This window comes from Talpa occidentalis, unplaced genomic scaffold (assembly GCF_014898055.3).
Source record: "Talpa occidentalis isolate TD23 unplaced genomic scaffold, MPIMG_talOcc4v2.1 talOcc4.7, whole genome shotgun sequence".
Taxonomy (NCBI): Eukaryota; Metazoa; Chordata; class Mammalia; order Eulipotyphla; family Talpidae; genus Talpa; species Talpa occidentalis.
The window spans coordinates 12392663-12412319 of NW_023605083.1; the positions used below are offsets into that span (position 1 = coordinate 12392663).

A 19657-nucleotide genomic window follows, 5' to 3' on the forward strand; every position below is an offset into this window, starting at 1 on the left:
TAATACTGAGATGCACAATGTTCAAAAGTTTCATGCTGAGCCAAAGAATTCAGACCTAGAAAACACAGTTCTAATTTAGAATGACACAATGCATCAGTGTTTGCTTGATAGAAGTGTAGGTGACTACATAGATAGGTGAAAAAGAATCTTTTTTGAAGATGTAAATGTATTTCTTGATAGGATATCTCATACACAGGTGGTCACCTTTGTCAAAATTCATCAAAATGTATACTTAAATTGGGCACCATTTACTATATTAAATCTACTTCATTCCTCAAAAAGTTGATTTAAAAACATTGTGAATAAAATAGGTTGACACAAAATAAGTATCTACCAAAGGAGTATGTACCATAGCATTTCATTTACATAAAGTTCTAGAACTTATAAAACTCATCTATAGTTATAGAAATCAAATCTGGTTATTTGGAAAAGGGTGAGGAGGAATTAACAGGCAAGGCATACTTGGGACATTTCTAGAATCACAAAAATGTTCTAACCTGGTTTGGAATGGTGATTATATAATATCCACACTCATCAAAACCACTAAACTGAATTTGAAATGTGTGTGTTTCATATAAAATATACTTCAGAAAATTATTTTTAATCCTTAGGAACGATTGCTCCCATGGGCAAAAAGAAAAGACTCAAGAGAATAAATCAGAAATGATAGAAAAGAGAAAGAACAGAAATGCAATGAATCATAATAACTGTAAAGTTACAAAATAAATTGATAATATAAAAGAAATGAATAAATTACTAAAAACATACACTCTAACAATATTTGCACAAAGAAATAGAAAATATGAACAGATCAATAACAAGTAAGGACATGGAGTCAGTAATCAACAGCCTCCCAATAAAGAAAAGCTCAGGACCAGATGGTTTCACTCATGAACTTTACTAAACATTTAAAGAAGAATTAACACCAATCCTTCTCAAACTCTTCCAAAAAATTAAAGAGGATGGAACACTCCCAAACTCATTTTATGAGGCAATACCTTGATACCAAAGTCAGATAAGGACACCAAAAGAAGATTATGGGCCAGTATCCCTGATGAATATACATGCACCAATTCTCAACAAATGTTAACAACTTCAATTTAACAGTACATGAAAAAGATCATATAACATAATCAAGTGGAATTTATCCCTAGAATGCAAAGATGATTCAATACACACTGTGATACAATACATTAATATAATAAAATATTAAAATCACAAGTTCATCTCAGTGGATAACAAAGAATATTTGACAAAATCCATCAGCTTTTCATGATCAAAAAGTGTTGACAAATTGGGTATAGAAGGAAAGTAGCCCAATATAATAAAGATCATATATAACAAGCCCACAGCTACCACCACACTCAATGGAGAAAGAACAAAATATTTTCCTCCAGTACGTGGAACAAGAAAAGGCTATCCACTGCCAACATATTCATTCAAAACACTACTGGAAGTCCTAGACAGAAAAATTAAGCAAGAAAATGAAATAAAAGACTTCATCATAAATGAAAGTAATAAAACTATATCTATCTACAGATGACATAATAAAAACAGAAAGTCATAAAGACTAAAACCAAAAAATAAACTATCAGAACAAACAACTCAGTAAAGTTGCAGGATACAAAATCAATATACAAAAATCAGTTGCATTTCTATACACCAACAAGGAGCTATTCGAAAAAGAAATTAAGTAAACAATCCCATTTCCAATAGCACCAATAGAGAATAAAAAACCTAAAAGTATGTATAACCAAGAATGGGAAAGACCTGTATATCACACGATATACACTGCATGAAAGAAATCAGAGAAGACAAACACAAATAAATGGAATGATATTCCATGTAAATAGATCAGAAGTATACTGTTAAATTGTCCACGCTAGGGCCTCCCCTGGTGGCGCAGCGGTTGAGCGCTGGGCTGCAAAGCTGCCCCCAGCCTCTGCAGGGGCAGACCTCTCCTGCCACACCCACCCGCTGCTCCCCTCAGCAGTGTATTTTGTCAGTCTGTTCTGTTCCCTGCTCCGTCTCTGGTGAATCCTCTCACCCTCCTGCGCTTCTGACTGTACCCAGTGCTTGTATAAATAAATAATGGGTTGCGAAGCTGCCCGCAGCCTCTGCAGCGCAGGTTCGATCCCCGGCTGCTCCCCGGCCACAGGAGGAGGGTCCCACATGGCGCGCAGACCTCTCCTGCCGCCCGCTGCTCCCCTCAGCAGTGTACTTCGGTCCTTCTGCCTGCTCTGCTCCCCGCTCTGGCTCTGGTGAAGTCTCTCACCCTCCCGCGCTGCTGACTGTACCCAGTGCTTGTATGAATAAATAAATATATAAAATAAAATAAAATAAATCTAAAAAAAAAAAAAGAACTACCATATGATCCAGGAATCCCACTATTGGTGGGTATATATCCTATTCCCTATCTTGAAGAGATATTTGCACCTTCAAGCAAGTTCATCACAGCATTATTTTTTAAGAGTTACAGTACAGTTTTGTCTCTTTCATCTTGGATTACTTTTGTTTTAATTGAGATAACATTGGTTTACAACACTGCATGTATTTCAGAGGTATAGGACCACACCTCTTCAGATGGATGTCATCACATCCACCAGCAAGTGCGGCACCATTAGCCCTGGGCCTCCTCCACACTTTTCTTTCCACCCATTAGCCAAGACAGGGGAACAACCTAAATGTCCATGTATGGATAAATGGATAAAGAAAATGTGAGGTACACACACACACACACACTCTTCAACCATGTAATAAGGAAATTCTGCCATGTGTGACAACAAGAGTTGACCTTGAGGGTATTATACTGAGTGATATAAGATAGTCAAACATCATGTTCTAAAAAAAAAAAAAAAAGCTAAACTCACAGAAACAGAATCGAATCTTCATTGCCAGGGGCTAGGGAATGAGGAAGATATAAACATCAGTCAAAGGAGGGGGCAAACTTACAGCTATAAAATGGATAAGCTCTGGCGATATAATGTACAACAGTGTGTCTATAGTCAACATTATATGGTAGTGTATATGCAACTATTATATACTTGTTAAAAGTATATTTTAAATGCTTTTACCACACTATTAAAAAAAGGCAATTATATGAGATGACAGGGCTGTTAACTAGCCTTATTGTACTAATCATTTCACAATACATACATGTATCAAATCATCACCTGTACCTCTTAAACTTACAAAATGTTATATGTCAATTATATCTCAATGAAGTTGAAAAAAATCAAGTGGACAAAAAATAAAATATAATTACTACTTCTTTTTCTTCCCATCTTGAGGCACACAGCAACCTTACCATATTTCTCTCTCTAGTAAACCCCACTATCACAGCCTGCCCTCCCTTTGTGAAGCCTAGTTCAAATGCCACCTTCTCCAAGAAGCCCTCTATGATCTCTTCCTCACTGAAAAGTTATTGCTTTCCCCTTCAAGACCAAAGCTCATACACCACAATTTTTGCAAAGTCCTATGGTACCATTTCCAGGGATGACTAAAACTTCAGACATGCCTGATTATCACTCAGTTCCTAAAGAATTTGATTAGGGAAGGCTAACTATATTTATGTTTCCCTGGTATCCTTCTAACTTCTGATTTGGGAAGCAGAAATTTAGAAAAATGAGGATAGATAAAAGTTTTGTAAACCTAAAAGAATAGTTGGAACTGATTTTAATTTTTAGATCTTTTGCCAACATTGTCTTGTGTATCTAGATCTGAACAATCCTTCTTAATCTTTAACTACTGGAGGGAACACAGAAAATAGTCTACTCAAAACAGCATTGCAACTATAACCTTAAGTTAGTTATCTGTTAGTCAATTAGTTCAACCAAAAATACAGCCAACCAAATAAGATAATGTAAGATAAAATATAGAACAGAGAATACAAAGAACATTTTCTAATTTTTAAACTGCTCCATTAAAAAAATACTGCAGAATTTCTTCTCCTTTATCTTTCTTCTAAATGGCATCATTTCTCCTTTGGCATTTACCAAGGAAAATCAGTTACAAGAACGAACTTTTTCTGTTCTTGTCAGCTACTACCTAGGTAGTTCCATTATGAATAGTCATCAGCTGCCAATCTCGGCATTATTACTATGAGGCCTCTATAAACCCTCTCCCATTGGTCAGTCTTTAAAAATGGCACATCTGCAAAACAATGTCAGTTATGATTCAGCTCTAATTTTCCCTGTCAACAGCCTCGTTCAACTTCCCAGATATTCCTACTTGTTGCCAATTCCATTTTGTAAACGAAATCTGCCTTTTGAAAATCACCATATGAATATGTCAACAGGTCATGAAATATTTTCATTACAAATCTTAAAGAAAAACTTAGCTCTAAAGAAACAGTTTGGAAAATGTCTATTTCATTAAGTGCAAGTGTGAAATCTTGATGAAAAACATTTATTTTGGCAACTTGCTATTCTGTTGGTGGCCCCAAAGTATCCTGAGCAGACTATCTTTGTGGGAGGTGGAATTGGGGGATTCTAGAGCAAATGAAAAATTCCTTACTTGGAGCACCTTGGACCATGAGCATTGCAGAAAGACTGGGAAAATTCAAAGTGCAAACATCAGGGATAAAATCTTAATCTAAGAACACCAATGTCATTAGAATTGTTTCTCCAGTTCCAACATTAAGAAAAAAAAGTTATCTACTCCAAAGACAGCAGATAAATCCCAGGTGACTGATGTTTGACTTTGGCACAAATGTACACATAGGCATGCATGCACTCCTACACAATTCCTTCACTCAACTTTGTGGTCAAAGCTATTTTTTTCCTACTTGAGAAGACTTGCCACTGTCATCTGCCTGAGAAGGTCCACTCACACTTTACAACCTGATACCAATGTCATTTCCTCTGTTAAGCTTTCCATGCCTTCCCCAGGGAGATAATCCTTCTTCTATTCTTTCACAACCTTAAGTGCCTGCATGTATAATGGCATGTGCTATTTCCAATGAGGATTGTCTCTTAATGAATTGATCTTCCCCAACTATCCTGGGACACCAATGGGGTAAAACTAAGGTCTCATTCATCTTGTGTTTCCTGAAGCCTAACCTTGTGATAGACAATATTCAGTAAATATTTTACAAATGATTACTTTTCTAGTTAATCTCAACCCGGCTGGGGAAGAGGCATCACAGAAATATATATAGAACAAAAATATCAGGTGATATATCCACTGGAATTAGACACTAATGCACACCATTCCCAGGGAATTCAATCCTGAGAGAACTTCATGAGACTCCTTAAAATGAAAATCTTTTCTTGGACTTTATGATTTTCTTTTGACTGCTCCAGAACTAACTATTCACGGTAATCTGTGAGCTGCTTTATCACTTATCCTTTTAGGCACAAGTACAATCTCTATACTAAATGGAGGGGGCCATGCTTTAATAATGATAAGGGTCAGATAAAGCCCAAACTAACAACAAACCCTAAAAAGCTGGCTATCAACCTGAGACATCAGAGTGGGTGGGCAGTGAGTGAGGACACAATGAGGAGGGAGCACAATGGACTGTGAGGATGGACTGTGGGTGCTTTCAGGGAGGGTGTGTTACAGTAACAACACCTGAAGGAGAAGATCCTATACCTCTAAAACACAAATGACCTTGTAAATCAATATTATCACAATTTAAAACAATGACAGTACTCCTTAATACATTTATAGCACATTGCATTTGCATGTTGCTGTTAACCACGTTGTTCTATAAGATTTTTGTGACAACTATCCTTATCTGCAAATGAGAACAGTGAAAATCAAGAGCATTAAGTGGCTTGGACAAGGTCACACAACTAATAAAAGACAAACCTGGAATTACCCAAATATCTTTGACTTTCTAATGTCTTACTTAGACATTATGTCTTACTTAGACTTAAACACTATCTGATGATGTTCTAACTTATTCTCCATAGTATAAGGAAAAGTTGGACTTCACAAAGAGAAAGACTTGGGATGAAGAATGTTAAAAGGCACACTAAAAGACTTTAGAGAGACACAGTCAATGGTAGAAATAGAATTCAAAGTTCTATATAAATTTATTAATTCAGAGCTTCGCCTCCTTAGTGCTCTTTTTAAAAATATGAATGATAAGTTATTATCAGGATATTGTAGTATAACCTACTGCACATGGGTAATATGAACAAAAATAAGATAGGTAGAATGCCATTTAAAGAATACAGGAGCAACCATCTTAAAAGTGAAAAATCTGGTACCAAAGATATCAAAAATAAAAACAGCCCATTGGAGAAAAATGTTGACAACTCACTATATTAACAATTAACTGAATTAACTGGCTGTTTTGATATTTTATACACACACACACACACACACACACACACACACACACACAGAAAGTGTCATTTTTTAAAGATTTATTTATTCAGGCATACAAGAGCTGGGGTACAGGCCAGAGATGCACGGGGTGAGAGGACTCACCAGAGATAGAGTGGGGAACAGAACAGGCAGACTGACTGAAATACACTGATGAGGGGAACAGTGGGCAAGACAGGAGAGATCTGCTGCATCATGTGGGTTTCTCCCTGGCTGTCTGGGGATCAAACTCGTGCTGCAGAGGCTGTGTATTGCTTCATAGGTTGCACCACTAGGGAGGCCCAGAAAGTGTCATTTACATAACAAAATATTCTCTCCAATTGGAGAGAAAGGATTAATGAAGAAGGTGGCATTGATTAGAACCTTGAAGAACAGGAAAGAGGGAGAAATGACATGCAGCATAGACAATGGAGAAGAAAGATGAGGTGTTTATGATGAACAGAAAAACATCTTCATTGACCAGGGATGAGATAAAGAGAATAGAGACAAAGTAAAACAGGGTATTAAAGGTCAAACTGGTGTAGAAAGGGAGTAGACTTTATTCTACCATTATTTTTTTATTTTTATTTATTTTTTAACTGCAATTATTTATTTTTAAATTGCGATCTATATGTGATAAACAAAATAAAACTTAGAATTTTTATCACTTTCCCCAAGGGAAAAGTCATACTCATCAAACCCTAAAAGACATCACCTCTTTCCCAGTACTGGCAACCATGATTCTACTCTCTGTCTTTAAGATTATGATTAGTATTTTTAGGTACCTCATGTAAGTAGAATCATACAATATGTGTTCTCTTGTTACTGGCTTATTTTACTTAACATGAAGTCTTCAAAGTTCATTTACATTGTAGCATGGACCAGAATTTCCTTCCTTTTTAATGTTGTATAATATTCCACTGTATGTTTATACCACATTTTGTTTATCTAACTATCAATGGATACTTGAATTGATTACACATTTTGTCTATTTTGAATAATGCTGCTATGAATAAGATTGTAAATATGTCTATTTATGCTCCAATTTCAATACTTTTGGGTATATATCCAGAAGTGGATAAGTTAGGTCAACACTAATTCTATGTTTATATTTCTTATGAACAGTTCTACCATTCTCCAAAACAGCTGCATCATTTTACATTCTTATCATTAATTCAAAGTGTTTAAAATTTTCCACATTCTTGCCAACAGTTGTTACATTTATTTTTTAATAATGGCCATTCTAATGGGTGTTAACTTGTAATTTCTAATGACCAAGATCTCACATTGAAGATCAAAGGTCTAACACATATTAAAAACTTAGCTAGAGGCCTCCCTGGTGGCACAAGGGGTTAAGATGCAACCTATGAAGCTATCCACAGCCACTGCAGCATGAGTTCAATTCCCGACCAGGGAGATACACAGATGGCACAGCAGACCTCTCCTGACTTGCCCGCTGCTCCCCTTAGCAGTGTATTTCAATAGATCCACCTGTTCTGTTCCCCACTCTGTCTCTGGTGAAACATCACACCCCTCTTACCCCAGAGGTACACACCTCTGGCCTGTACCCCAGTTCTTGTATGCATAATAAAATAAATCTTTTAAAAAAAAACTTAGCTATATGTCATCAATTATAATTTCTATCAGTTAATTTTGCTATATAAATAAAAGGGACCAAAGATAACAGGTATAGATGGTCTCTTATTTCATTAAAACTCCCTAAAATGGTCTACCACTTTCTACTCCTTCCTGAAAGACAGATTGTGATCATCACTATTTATATGTTAGTTTCCCATTGCAAAAGAGCAAGAATGTCAAGTTATCAGATATGACACTGACACAAATTGCTGTTTCTTTTGATTAAAAGTGAAATTTAGAATATCTCGCTTAACAGATAATTCATAATGTGTTGCCAAGAAAGTTACAAAAATATATGTCACACCTATCCCAAAATAACATGTTAAATTGTTGTATTATGCCCTAATTGCTAAACTTAAATATCTATTAGTATAAAATTAAATTTTTGATCATAAAATGCAATTCTAAAGCTACATAGCAACATGACTATCTATTGAAAAGAAAATGTTTATAGAGATATTATTGAGAGTTCAGACTAACTTGTAGAGCTCTCCACCTTCATATTATTCTACCTTACGTGAATTATTAAATAATAAACACATGGGTATTCTCAATCAGTTCTTCATCTATTACAGAATTATCCATGCACAGAACATAACTGCTTGAAAATGGAGTTTATTTTCCTCTATAAAATGTACCCATTGCTAAGCATATTTTAAGTAACACTTTCCAAAAGATAGTGTTTGGTATGAAATTAAACATGAACATTTTCTGGCTGAAACCCTCTCCCTTTTAAAAGTATTGATGGAGAGGATAAAGACAGAGTTATGATTAACATAAATTAAAACAATAAGCAAAAACTAAAGTTTATACAACAAAGTGACTATCTAACCCAAGTCAAGCAAAGCAAGAATTAAATGTCTAATAACAAAATTAACCCAATCCCATGAGAATTTTGATTGGGCAATGGATGATTTCACCAAAAAAGAGGTAATTATAGAATTATAAAATAGGCTAATGTTTGATTTTTTTTAAATTGCAAGCAATCGGCAATGGTGCATCATTAAAATTTTAAGTTCTAAATGTGGAAAACATAAACAGTCACTATATTCAAAGTGCTTGAAATTATAAAAAAGAAATAACATTAACACATGTGAAAAATTACACATAATTTAGTCATCCCTAATCCAAGGTCAATTCTCAACTTCATACAGATTATTACAGTAATTTTAAATTAATCAACTATACTTCATATCCCTGTCAAATAAAATCATTTAAAAATTTTCTAAAGCACACCTAAATCAATTAACCAAATCAATACAGTTATCATACACTTAACATTACATTTAATATGCTGTGTATATCAGAGCGTACAGTACAAATTCGTAATGCTTAGTATCTCATTTATCTTCAAAGTATAAATTGAAGGTAGACGAATGTATTTATCAGAGTCATGGAATTCAGAGAGGCAGCACTAGAGAGATTCTGATCTAAATTTTAAGGAGATTGAGGATTATGTAATAATCTCACAGAAATTTATTCTTGCTGTTTTTTATTCATTTAAATTCCTTTGTACCAAACACAGTATAATGCAAATCATTGGTCATTCTGTTCTATTTAAAGTAAGGCTCTCGGGGCCTCCCCGGTGGCACAGCGGTTGAGCACTGGGTTGTGAAGCTGCCCGCGGCCTCTGCGACGCAGGTTCGATCCCCGGCTGCTCCCCGGCCACTGGAGGAGGGTCCCACATGGCGCGCAGACCTCTCCTGCCACCCGCTGCTCCCCTCAGCAGTGTACCTCGGTCCTTCTGCCTGCTCTGCTCCCTGCTCTGGCTCTGGTGAATTCTCTCACCCTCCCGTGCTTCTGACTGTACCCAGTGCTTGTATAAATAAATAAATCTTAAAAAAAAAAAAATAAGAAAAAAAAAATAAAGTAAGGCTCTCATTACTCCAAACTAATTGCAACTTCCAAAAGCTACAAGGCTTTGCTTCTCTATAAGGTGGGCTCGATCTCCGGGAAGGTCTGCTCTTCTGCTGTTTCAAGTTTGCATCACTCCATAACAAAGGCATCTTTCATGGTGTCAACTCCACTGAGAGGACCAACGAGCACATCAAACTTCATGATCCAGCCCCACTCCCAGTGTGTCATACCCTTCCTCCTTTTTGGTAAATTACAATTTGCTGTGGCCAAACTCACAGAGTCCTCCTTGACTTTCCTCTTCATCTCACCCAACCAAATAGCTTTATTCAGTGATTCTACTTTTGAAATTATCTATAACCTAACCAATTCATACCGCTTCCACGTTTTCTGCCCTGATTGAGCCACTCTACATTTCTTTCCTGCATTACACAAATGATCTCCTAAGTACTGTCCCTGCTTCTAGCCTTCATCCGGCTGTAGTCCTTTCCAAACAGAAGCCTGCTTGCACCTTCCAAAGGTCAGCTGGTTAACACATATCAATACACATACATGCTTAACATAGACATGACTATTCTCTATCAGGCACTGTACAAAGTGCTTTCCTTATATTTTCATCCCTATGAAGGTGTTATTTTCATTCCTATTTACAGAGGAGGCAACTGAGGCCCAGAAGAGTAAAGTATTATACAGGAGGTCACGCAGCTGATAAGTAGCAAAGTTGGGATTAAAACCCAGGCAGTGCGAGCATTAATTCCTCTATTGTTTCCAGAGGGTTCCCATCTTACTCAGAATGAAAACAAAGTCTACAAGATTCTATATAACCTGGCCCTCTTTCAACATGTCTCCTTTTAATTTCCTCTCTTGCACCAGTCTCACCACCAGTTAGTTCTTTCTCAAACACAGCAAACTCCCAGCTCAGCATGTGGGCAAATTGCTGCTTCCTCAGCTTTGAACACAGTCTTCCTCCAGATATGCACATGATTTGTTCAAACATCGTTTCACTAGCAGAGTCTTTATTAACTAACCTACTTAAAAGTACACTCTCTTTTCCCTTCATTCCTTATCCCCTTGCCAGCTTTGCTTTCATCCCTAACTCTTAGCATCACATGACAAGATTTATATTTTACCCCGACATATTTCTGCCTCATCCCACTGTAATGTAAAGGTAAGAATTTGTTTCCGTTTTGTTCACTCCATGTCTTCAACACCTAGAATAGTGTTTGGCACTTGGAAGGAAGAAAAGAAGCTAAGGGTAGGGGGTGGGGCAGAGGGAGAGAGACAGCCTGAGCTGTATGCTGTAATTGATTGCTTAGTTCACAGCTTCAGCGTGACTATGGATTGGACACTACAGAGAAGTTAGGAGAATTTCATCACCACCTCTTTATCTGACTACAGGGAGCAGTGCCCCCAAGACTGAGTGTGGGATTTGACTAGAAAGGATTTGGAATTCCATCAGTGAAATGTTTAGGGATAGAGGGAAGTTTATTTGCAATGGAAAATGGGAGAAGTCTCCTTCTTAGGAATCATAAGCAAGTATTTTCCCATGGTGGATATTTTAATCAGACCCCTTTAATTTTCAGAATGCTTTATTTTATCTTTACTGACACCCATTCAGTAATCTCTGAGTACAGAGAAAGCAGGACTACTGACTTAAACTACAGAAATGAGAATTGGGGCAAAGGGCTCTGTAAGGTGGTGAACCCTGAAAATAAGGGATAAATAATATGAATGTTAGAGCAAGAATGTTGTGTAGGAGTGAGAACTAGATAAACTAACTTTAATATCAGGAATAATATTTACAAGGTACACAGAATATCCAGAAACATCGTTTAAAATGAATGTCTATGGACAAAGTTATTCACACAATTCTGAATAGCAGGCACAAAACAGCAAATTGTTCCTCATAAAGGGCCCTGGCTGCACCAGACTTAGAATTAGAATTCCAGATGACTTCAGGTCTGTCTTTCATATAACTCTTAAGTGCTCTGAGATTTGCAGAGCTTTACACAAGTGAGGGTTTAAGCCTGAAATTACCTACAGCATTTGAACCAAGCCAAAGGCTAAATATCAACATTAAAACCAGACAGATTTTTCTTGGGTGATGTATGCCATAGTCAAGCTCATGGGCATTTTTGTTCAGAAAAGCCTCGTCTCACTGGCATTGAAAGATTTCCTAACACAATAACTTTCTTCTTCGATGTCTTTAGTCAATGTGAGGTGAATATCTTGAGATATCACTTCAGTGTTCAAGTTCTAAAGTTCTAACATTAAGACCTGAAATTTTACAAGAAAAGCCTGCTTTTCAAGTACCTGAGTACGTGTGTACCAGGGTCTTTCCAATTCCTATAGTCCCTCAGATTATCAATCAAATAAATCCTAAAATATTAACTTGATAGTGGTCAAACCTAAAGATAGAATATTTCATATTCAGCATGAAATCCTCCAAAAGAAACCTTTTCATTGGTTTCAAGTTTTATGTTCCCTGTTCTGGTGTATAGTGCTACTACATTAAAGACATGTTTAATTTCTCCATTTATTCAACACTCATTAATTTTTTTTTTTTTTTACCAATTGATTGTATCAGGGACCTTGTAGAGAGCAGGGAGAGGTGCAGGGACTTGTGGACAGCTTTAAGGGTTCATCTGGTTAGGGGAGGCTTAAACACTGGGCAAGTATGTGCCCCAGGTGCCCTTAAATCTAGAATTGGAGATTTAAGATAGTTAAACATAAATAATCAAATTGCAAATCACCCTAGCTTACAATTCTACTCCTTTAAAACAATATGGGCACATATTTAATTTCACCATCTTTATCCTCGATATCTTATTTGACAAAATAAAGGTATTGCTACACCCTTACACAAGCCCTCTGCCTAAAAACTATGAAATTAATTTATATCAAAAATAACTATAGTTGAAAAATGTGCTTGCTTACTCATATTTCGTTTTTATAAAAAAAGTTACTCCATCAGAATATATTCCAAAAGAGTGCTTATATCTTAAGAAAGTAAAAATAGATTAATATATAGTAAACAACCAATTTAAAATATTAATCATATAATAAAGTTATTAACTTATAACTTGTATCATATAAGTAGAATCTATACTTAGACTATACATCTAAAAGCTTACCCATGTGCACACATGCACACTCTTGCATTTGCAAGCATATATCTTTTCTTCTTAGAATTAAAACAACTGGTTAAAATAAAATAGCACAGACACCACTTATCTATTCTTATATCATAATTAAAAAAATAAACTATTAAAATTACATCAAAAGTACAAGTAAACCAAAACCAGGGATTCTTCTTTTATATTTTGGTTTGAAGAAGAACAAAATGGGACTATAAATCATTTCCTTATTTTTAAAATGCTGCTCCTTGTTTTAATTTTTCAGGAAGATGAGCTTGACCAAGTGACAAATGCACTGGATCTAAATATATATGCAAAAATGTGTCAGTCAGATATACTCATTTTAAAGAGTTTGGCTCCGATTCACCTGCATACAATTTTCCTGAGGTCTTGTTAAATGTTTAATAGGACTACTGAGTACCCTTGTATGCGAGGTCAGTTGTGAGATGGTTAACTATTCTTATAGATTGGGAGCATTTTATAAAGTGAATGTAATATAAGGCAGGAAAAAACACTGGGAAAGAGTTATTTGTGTTACAGCTCAAAAAAATACTCTTTCACAAAAAAAAATGATGATCTAATTGTCTGCCATAGGGCACTTAGGTTAGTTCCATGATTTGGCAACTGTGGACAACCCTACGAATCCTAGGCATACATAAGACTTTTTATACTAGTATTTTCATATTGTTTGGGTAAATACCTAGCAGAAGTATTGCTGGGTCATGTGGAATTCCATTTTTAGTTTTTTAAGGTATCTATATACCGTTTTCTATAAAAGCTGCACAGATGCCTGGATAAGGAAGTTGTGGACTATATACTCAAAGGAGTATTACTTAGCAATTTAAAGAGAAAGTAGTATCTATTGGGACAAAATGGATGGGGCTTGAAGTGATTATGTTTAGTGAAATAAGTCAGAAAGTAAAAAACCATTACCGAATGGTTTCAGTTTTCTGTAGAATATAAATAATCAAAGAACATATTCTGGCAAAGCACAGCAAAAAAAATTCTTAGACTCTGGAGGAAAAAAAAAAAACAGAGGAAACAAGGAGCTGTGTGAAGAGGACTGAGAAGGAAGGGAACAGGACACAGGCACAGGAGATTTGGTGAAAGGTGAGTGATGTGTGGCTATGGAGGTATAAAACCCCAAAATAATAGATATGCAAATGACTGACACATTAATAAATAATATTTTTTAAATGATTAAATTGGGGAAAATAGTAATTAAATACATCAGGGGACATACAGCCTTAAGCATTACATTGAGTGCTTATGTTCAATAGTCTTCAGAATTAAAAGAGCAGATTTCCTCTCTGGGATGGCATTAAATTTCCATCTATTCATTCTTATAAGCTAGACTTCCCAAAGTTTGTCACGACTCACAAGTATTAACAAGCTGCACGGTGTTTTTCTTCTTTTTCAAGGAAAGCAATCAATTCAAGTTACCAGGTAATCTTTACGTGAAAGGCACAACTAAATACATTTTTTTTTCAGCTAGGTACTTTATCACCTGATAGGTCATTAATATGAAAAGGTTAGCTCACAAATACATAAGATAGTAATAAGTGTTTTTGAACTACAATTTAAATGTTTGTGGAGCTGATATTATAATGACATAAAGATTTTTATTATTACCAAAAATACATGTTTTACTAGTCTGGACACTAGTCTGGACACTACAGTGTCCAGAATGAAGAATAGATGATGATAGAGTAGAAACTGATGGCATACAGCTCAGAATCAAAAGAGCCACACTCAAAAATGCAATCCTATTATTTGGGTAAATCACCTAATGCCTCTATAATTAGTTTCCTAATTATGAAAGGGGGAAAATAAGGTCTAACACATAGGATAGTTCTCCCTATAAGATAACTTGATGATGAAAATTCTTTGTTAACTGCTCTTTCAATGTGTTGTTTTGGCACTCAAGTTTAAGTGACTTGTTCCAGGTCACACAATCAAAAAAGATAAACTCATGCCATTTGCAGCATCGTGGATGGAACTGGAAGGAATTTGCTCAGTGAAATAAGCCAGAAGGAAAATGAAAAATATTTGATGGTTTCACTTATAGCAGGAATATAGGGGAACCCAGCAAGACATCAGTGTAAAAAAATAATAACAGTACCAAACACAACGAAGCAAAAACAATTATAAACCAGAGACATCCTGCAGCAGAGGAGACTTAAGGATCAGAGAGAAGGAAGGAGGAGCCCAGGGAACTGAGGTGATGGTGCACGGGTGCCTTGGTGAAGGAAACTCTATGGGACTACACCTGAGGGGGTAGGGGAAGCAAATATTGTTTAAAAATGAACAGTGATGGAAAAAAATTTTAAAAAAGTTAATTATTAACAAAAATAAATAAACCTCACTCCACCCAGACTCTCTAGCCTTCATCCCACCTCTCAGGTATTTCTACCACTTTGTGATGACTACCCTTTCTTCACTAAGGGCTTTCACTTCTGGTTCAGTCTTTCATCTGTCCGCACCTGAGTCAGTGATCACACAGACTGCTACAACATCCTGCAGATAAACCACATGTCATCATCTTCTCATTGATTGGCTACCGTCTGCGCTCTCCTGTAATCATATTTGATCCTTGCCAGTACCTGTTGGTTCAGTTCATCTGGCTAAATACTTCTACTACAGCATTCTTCAACTTCCTTGGGACCTTCAATCCACCTACTTCCACACTATCCATCAGTCCTCTCCAATTTTTCATTATGCTTATTTTCCAGCTGGAATTCTAAAACCCTTCAAAAAAAAAAATCATCCCTTTGAGAACACATCCAACTCACAGGTACTTGTGTAAGAAAAGTAAATCTGAATGTTCTCCATCATGGTGTTCCTCAGGTTTTGTTCCAAGGTTTGCTTAAAATATTATACAAATGGGTGAAAAGGAACTTAAATGAGAAGTTTGACTTCAGGTGCTGGTAGAACTGAAATCCCAATATAAAGAGTTAATTGGAATGTAGTTTTCAAAAAAAAGCATGAAAATGATTTCATACAAATTAAAAACTCTTCCTTTCTAAGGATAGTTCTGAAAGATTGATAATCCATTTTGAGAAAAGGATTTTGTTGAGGACGGGGTAACTGCTAGAATTCTGAACTTAGCACCCATCACCAAAGGAGCAGGCATATGGGGATACCCACTTGCTCACGTCAAAGCTAGTGAGGACAGTACCTGTGAAGCCATGCAGAGCTCCATACACCACACCTGTGGGTGGGGCTCTGTGCCCAAAGGTTCTGATCCCTGCCCTAGAAACCTTGAGACCAAGAAAGATGGGCTAGTAAACTTGATCTAGAACAAAGAAGAGGCGACTGAATGGAATCCACTACACTACCGCTTATCAGAGCCAAGGAAACATTACTATTTCCTGAGGCCAGAGATGAGCCGAGGAGAGCTCCAGCCTAAAGTCTTTGGCTTGCAGGTATGAGGATCAACTGGGAGGGTAGTGGGGTTCTATAGAGAACATTGTGGAGCATTAATTGCTGAGAGAGGAGAAGTATTCAGAATATGCCTATATACTCTCCCCATCTCATAACTCTCCATCTTACAAGTCCATCTATCAAGCAGAGTAGAAACTTTCCATATCTCTTCTCCCTAAGCACCAACCCTGCTGAATATAAAAATCGAGGTCAGCAAGGCCTGGACAGAGAGGGGAAGCAAGGGGGTGGAGGGGCAGGGTAAAAAAGATTCCCAATTTGGGATGAAGATCTGAAGCTGAAATACTGATAAATATGTACAACCTAACATTCCAATGTCTGGATCTAGAGTGTGTTACAAGTTACTGTACAGTTTCTAGGAAGCATAAGGAATCTTCAGAATCTCCTATTGGTGCCAGAGAGGAGATTTCACTTTCTCCTTGTTTCTCTTCTTAATCTGGCTGCTGATTCTGAGTGTCCTTTACAACTTCTTCTTGTGCTTGACCTTTCAATGCAGGGAAGTCCAGGGCTTGCTTCTGCACCTTCATGTCTTTGTTCTCTGCCCCTTCACTCCATGTGAACATGCTTTCCTGTGACTTGAAATGACACATTTATATTTCCAGCCCAAATTTATCCCGTAAAGTTCAAAATTTTCTATCTAACCACTCATTTTACCTCCATTCGATATTTAAGGTGTATATGAAATTCCACTTGTCCAAAGCATATTAAATTCTCCACCTTCTTCCTTATCCCAAACTATTTCTCTTTCACACTTTCCATGTTGATGGCATCTGTCACCACCTTTTATATACATGGGAGTCACTGCTTATTCCTCCCTTTCTTATCTCCCATAGCTCACTTATCAAACGATCATTTCAAGTGTATCTTGAATCAGTCCACTTATCTCCAGCTCTACTTCCAACATATGGCTCACCTGAACTAATGCAACCACCCCTTAACTGCCCTCCTATTTTCTTCTATTCTCTACCAACCCAAGTTTCACACATTGTCAAAAGTGACACACTCTAACAATATCCATATCATCTGACTCATCATCACACACATAAAAGCTTCAACTAACTCAACAAAATTCTGCCTCCCAGGCATTAACCCCAGATTCTTACTCATTTATGCAGCCACATTGGTCACCCTTAGTTTTCTGTACCACCTCTAAGAGGGCTTGCAATGTTCATTTCCCTCTGACTGGAACACACTTCAAAGCACTCATATCCACATACAGGCTGCTTCTGACTCTTTCCCCAGACTCTCAATGTTTAATTCTTCATAGAGGCCTTTCCTGATGACCCGTTGAGGTACTTCTACAACTGTGTCATCTCCAGTTCTGTTTCAACATGCAAAACAATTATAATCATGCATGTACTTCCTTACTTATCTTTTTCAACAAAGTTTAAACTCCTTAAAGAAAAGAACCATATCAGTGTTGTTTTCTGGTGTCTGCACAATAAGAAAGACAATAGCTGGTCTCACTTATGGGGGACTATAGGGAAACCAAACAAAGGATCAGGAAAAAGACAAAACTTTCAGGCAAACCATAAATCCAAGACATATAGCAGAGGAGGGTATAAGGTAGAGGGGTTAAAATAGGGGAGGAAAGAGCATAAGGGGCCATGGTGATGGTTCATGTGTGGTGGGGTGGTGGGAGAACTATGGGAACTATACCTGAGAGGAGAAATCAAATATTGTACAAAAATCAACAACAATGTAAGAAAATAAAAATAATAAATTATAAAAAAGTAAAAGGTCAATATCTGACCTACAGAAGGATTTCCGTCACACATGTAGAATCACATATTAATCTGCTAGCACAGAAATACAGCCATGATCATAAAATACTACAGGTATGTCCTGTGTTGAGCAATTATTTTTATTAGGGTTCAGTTATCTGAAAAACAAAGGGGAAAAAATATAAGGCCAACACCCAGGGATGGATCTCTATTTCAAAGAATTTGAGGAAGTTATGTGCCACATTGTTTAGGGAAATCCAACAGGAACTGAATAAAAGAGAAAAGTTAACATCTCCATTCTTCAATAGGGGATTCAGCTTGAGGTGATATCTACCGTAAATTGTGCACATTTTTCTTTGCCCATTTTGTACGTCAGTTTGTGTAGATACTCCACTACCTTTCAGAATTCAGATGAATTATGGCCTCCCTGGTGGTTGAGCAGCGGTTGAGCAGCGGTTGAGCGCTGGGTTGCGAAGCTGCCCACAGCCTCTGCAGGGCCGGTTTGATCCCCGGCTGCTCCCCGGCCACCAGAGGAGGGTCCCACATGGCGCACAGACCTCTCCTGCTGCCCGCTGCTCCCCTCAGCAGTGTACTTCGGTCCTTCTGCCTGCTCTGCTCTCTGCTCTGACTCTGGTGAATTCTCTCACCCTCCCGCGCTTCTGACTGTACCCAGTGCTTGTATAAATAAATAAACAAACAAACAAATAAATAAATAAATCTTTAAAAAAAAATTCAGATGAATTAAATGCCAGTTTGGGACTCTTAGAATTTAATTAACAATTTAATCAATGAATAGTGCATCAGCACCTGTTATGTGCACATGTTGCCCTCCCAAGAATTTCCCTATATTGTTTAAGCTCTTGCTTGGAAATATTCCAAAGGCTGGGTCAGCACTACTAAGGAACTATGGCCTCCTATGGGGTCACACAATCCTCCTAAAATGTCACTCTCTTCCCCTAATCCATTTTCTGATAATGATTTCCTTTTCTTCCTTTTGAAATAAAACTGTTTCTTTCCCTTCTTGGATTAGTCAGTGCAGTGAGTTAGGATATAGGCCAGAACGAAATGATTTTGGTGTGCTATAATGAAATTGATTTTCATAAAACCTTCACATTGAGACCACGTTCTTCAAATTACATTAAAGCTATTTATTGAATACTAATCAAACTTCTTCAGATGGGTGTGATGGAGTAGACTATGTCCTAAATCCTTAATGTTCCCATATAAATTCAACTACCGTGGTTTTTGATTTTGAAGGTTTTTTTCTTCAAATAAAACTTTTGGACATTGACCTCAGATTAGGTGCTTAGTTTTTAAAATTGCATACAAGTATATCAAGCCTTATTATAGGCCTTATTAATAAGTTTAATAACAGCTTCAATGTTTATAAAAATAAATTTAAAATGAAACAAACACTAATTACCAGTATAGTCACGGCTCAGAGGAAAGTAGTTTATTCACTTCCCAGCCCCCATAACTTTTATAAAAAAAAGAAATGGAACAAGGAACTGAAGGATGGGAGTAGCAGGGACAGGAAGTAAGAAAGGA

The 19657-nt window shown here is 36.8% G+C and overlaps 1 protein-coding gene across 3 annotated transcripts in view; it reads right to left on the reverse strand.

Annotated features, from left to right (window-relative positions):
• Positions 1–19657, reverse strand: part of ADAMTSL1 (ADAMTS like 1) — an 861052-nt gene that overhangs the window by 683266 nt on the left and 158129 nt on the right. The window lies entirely within an intron of this gene.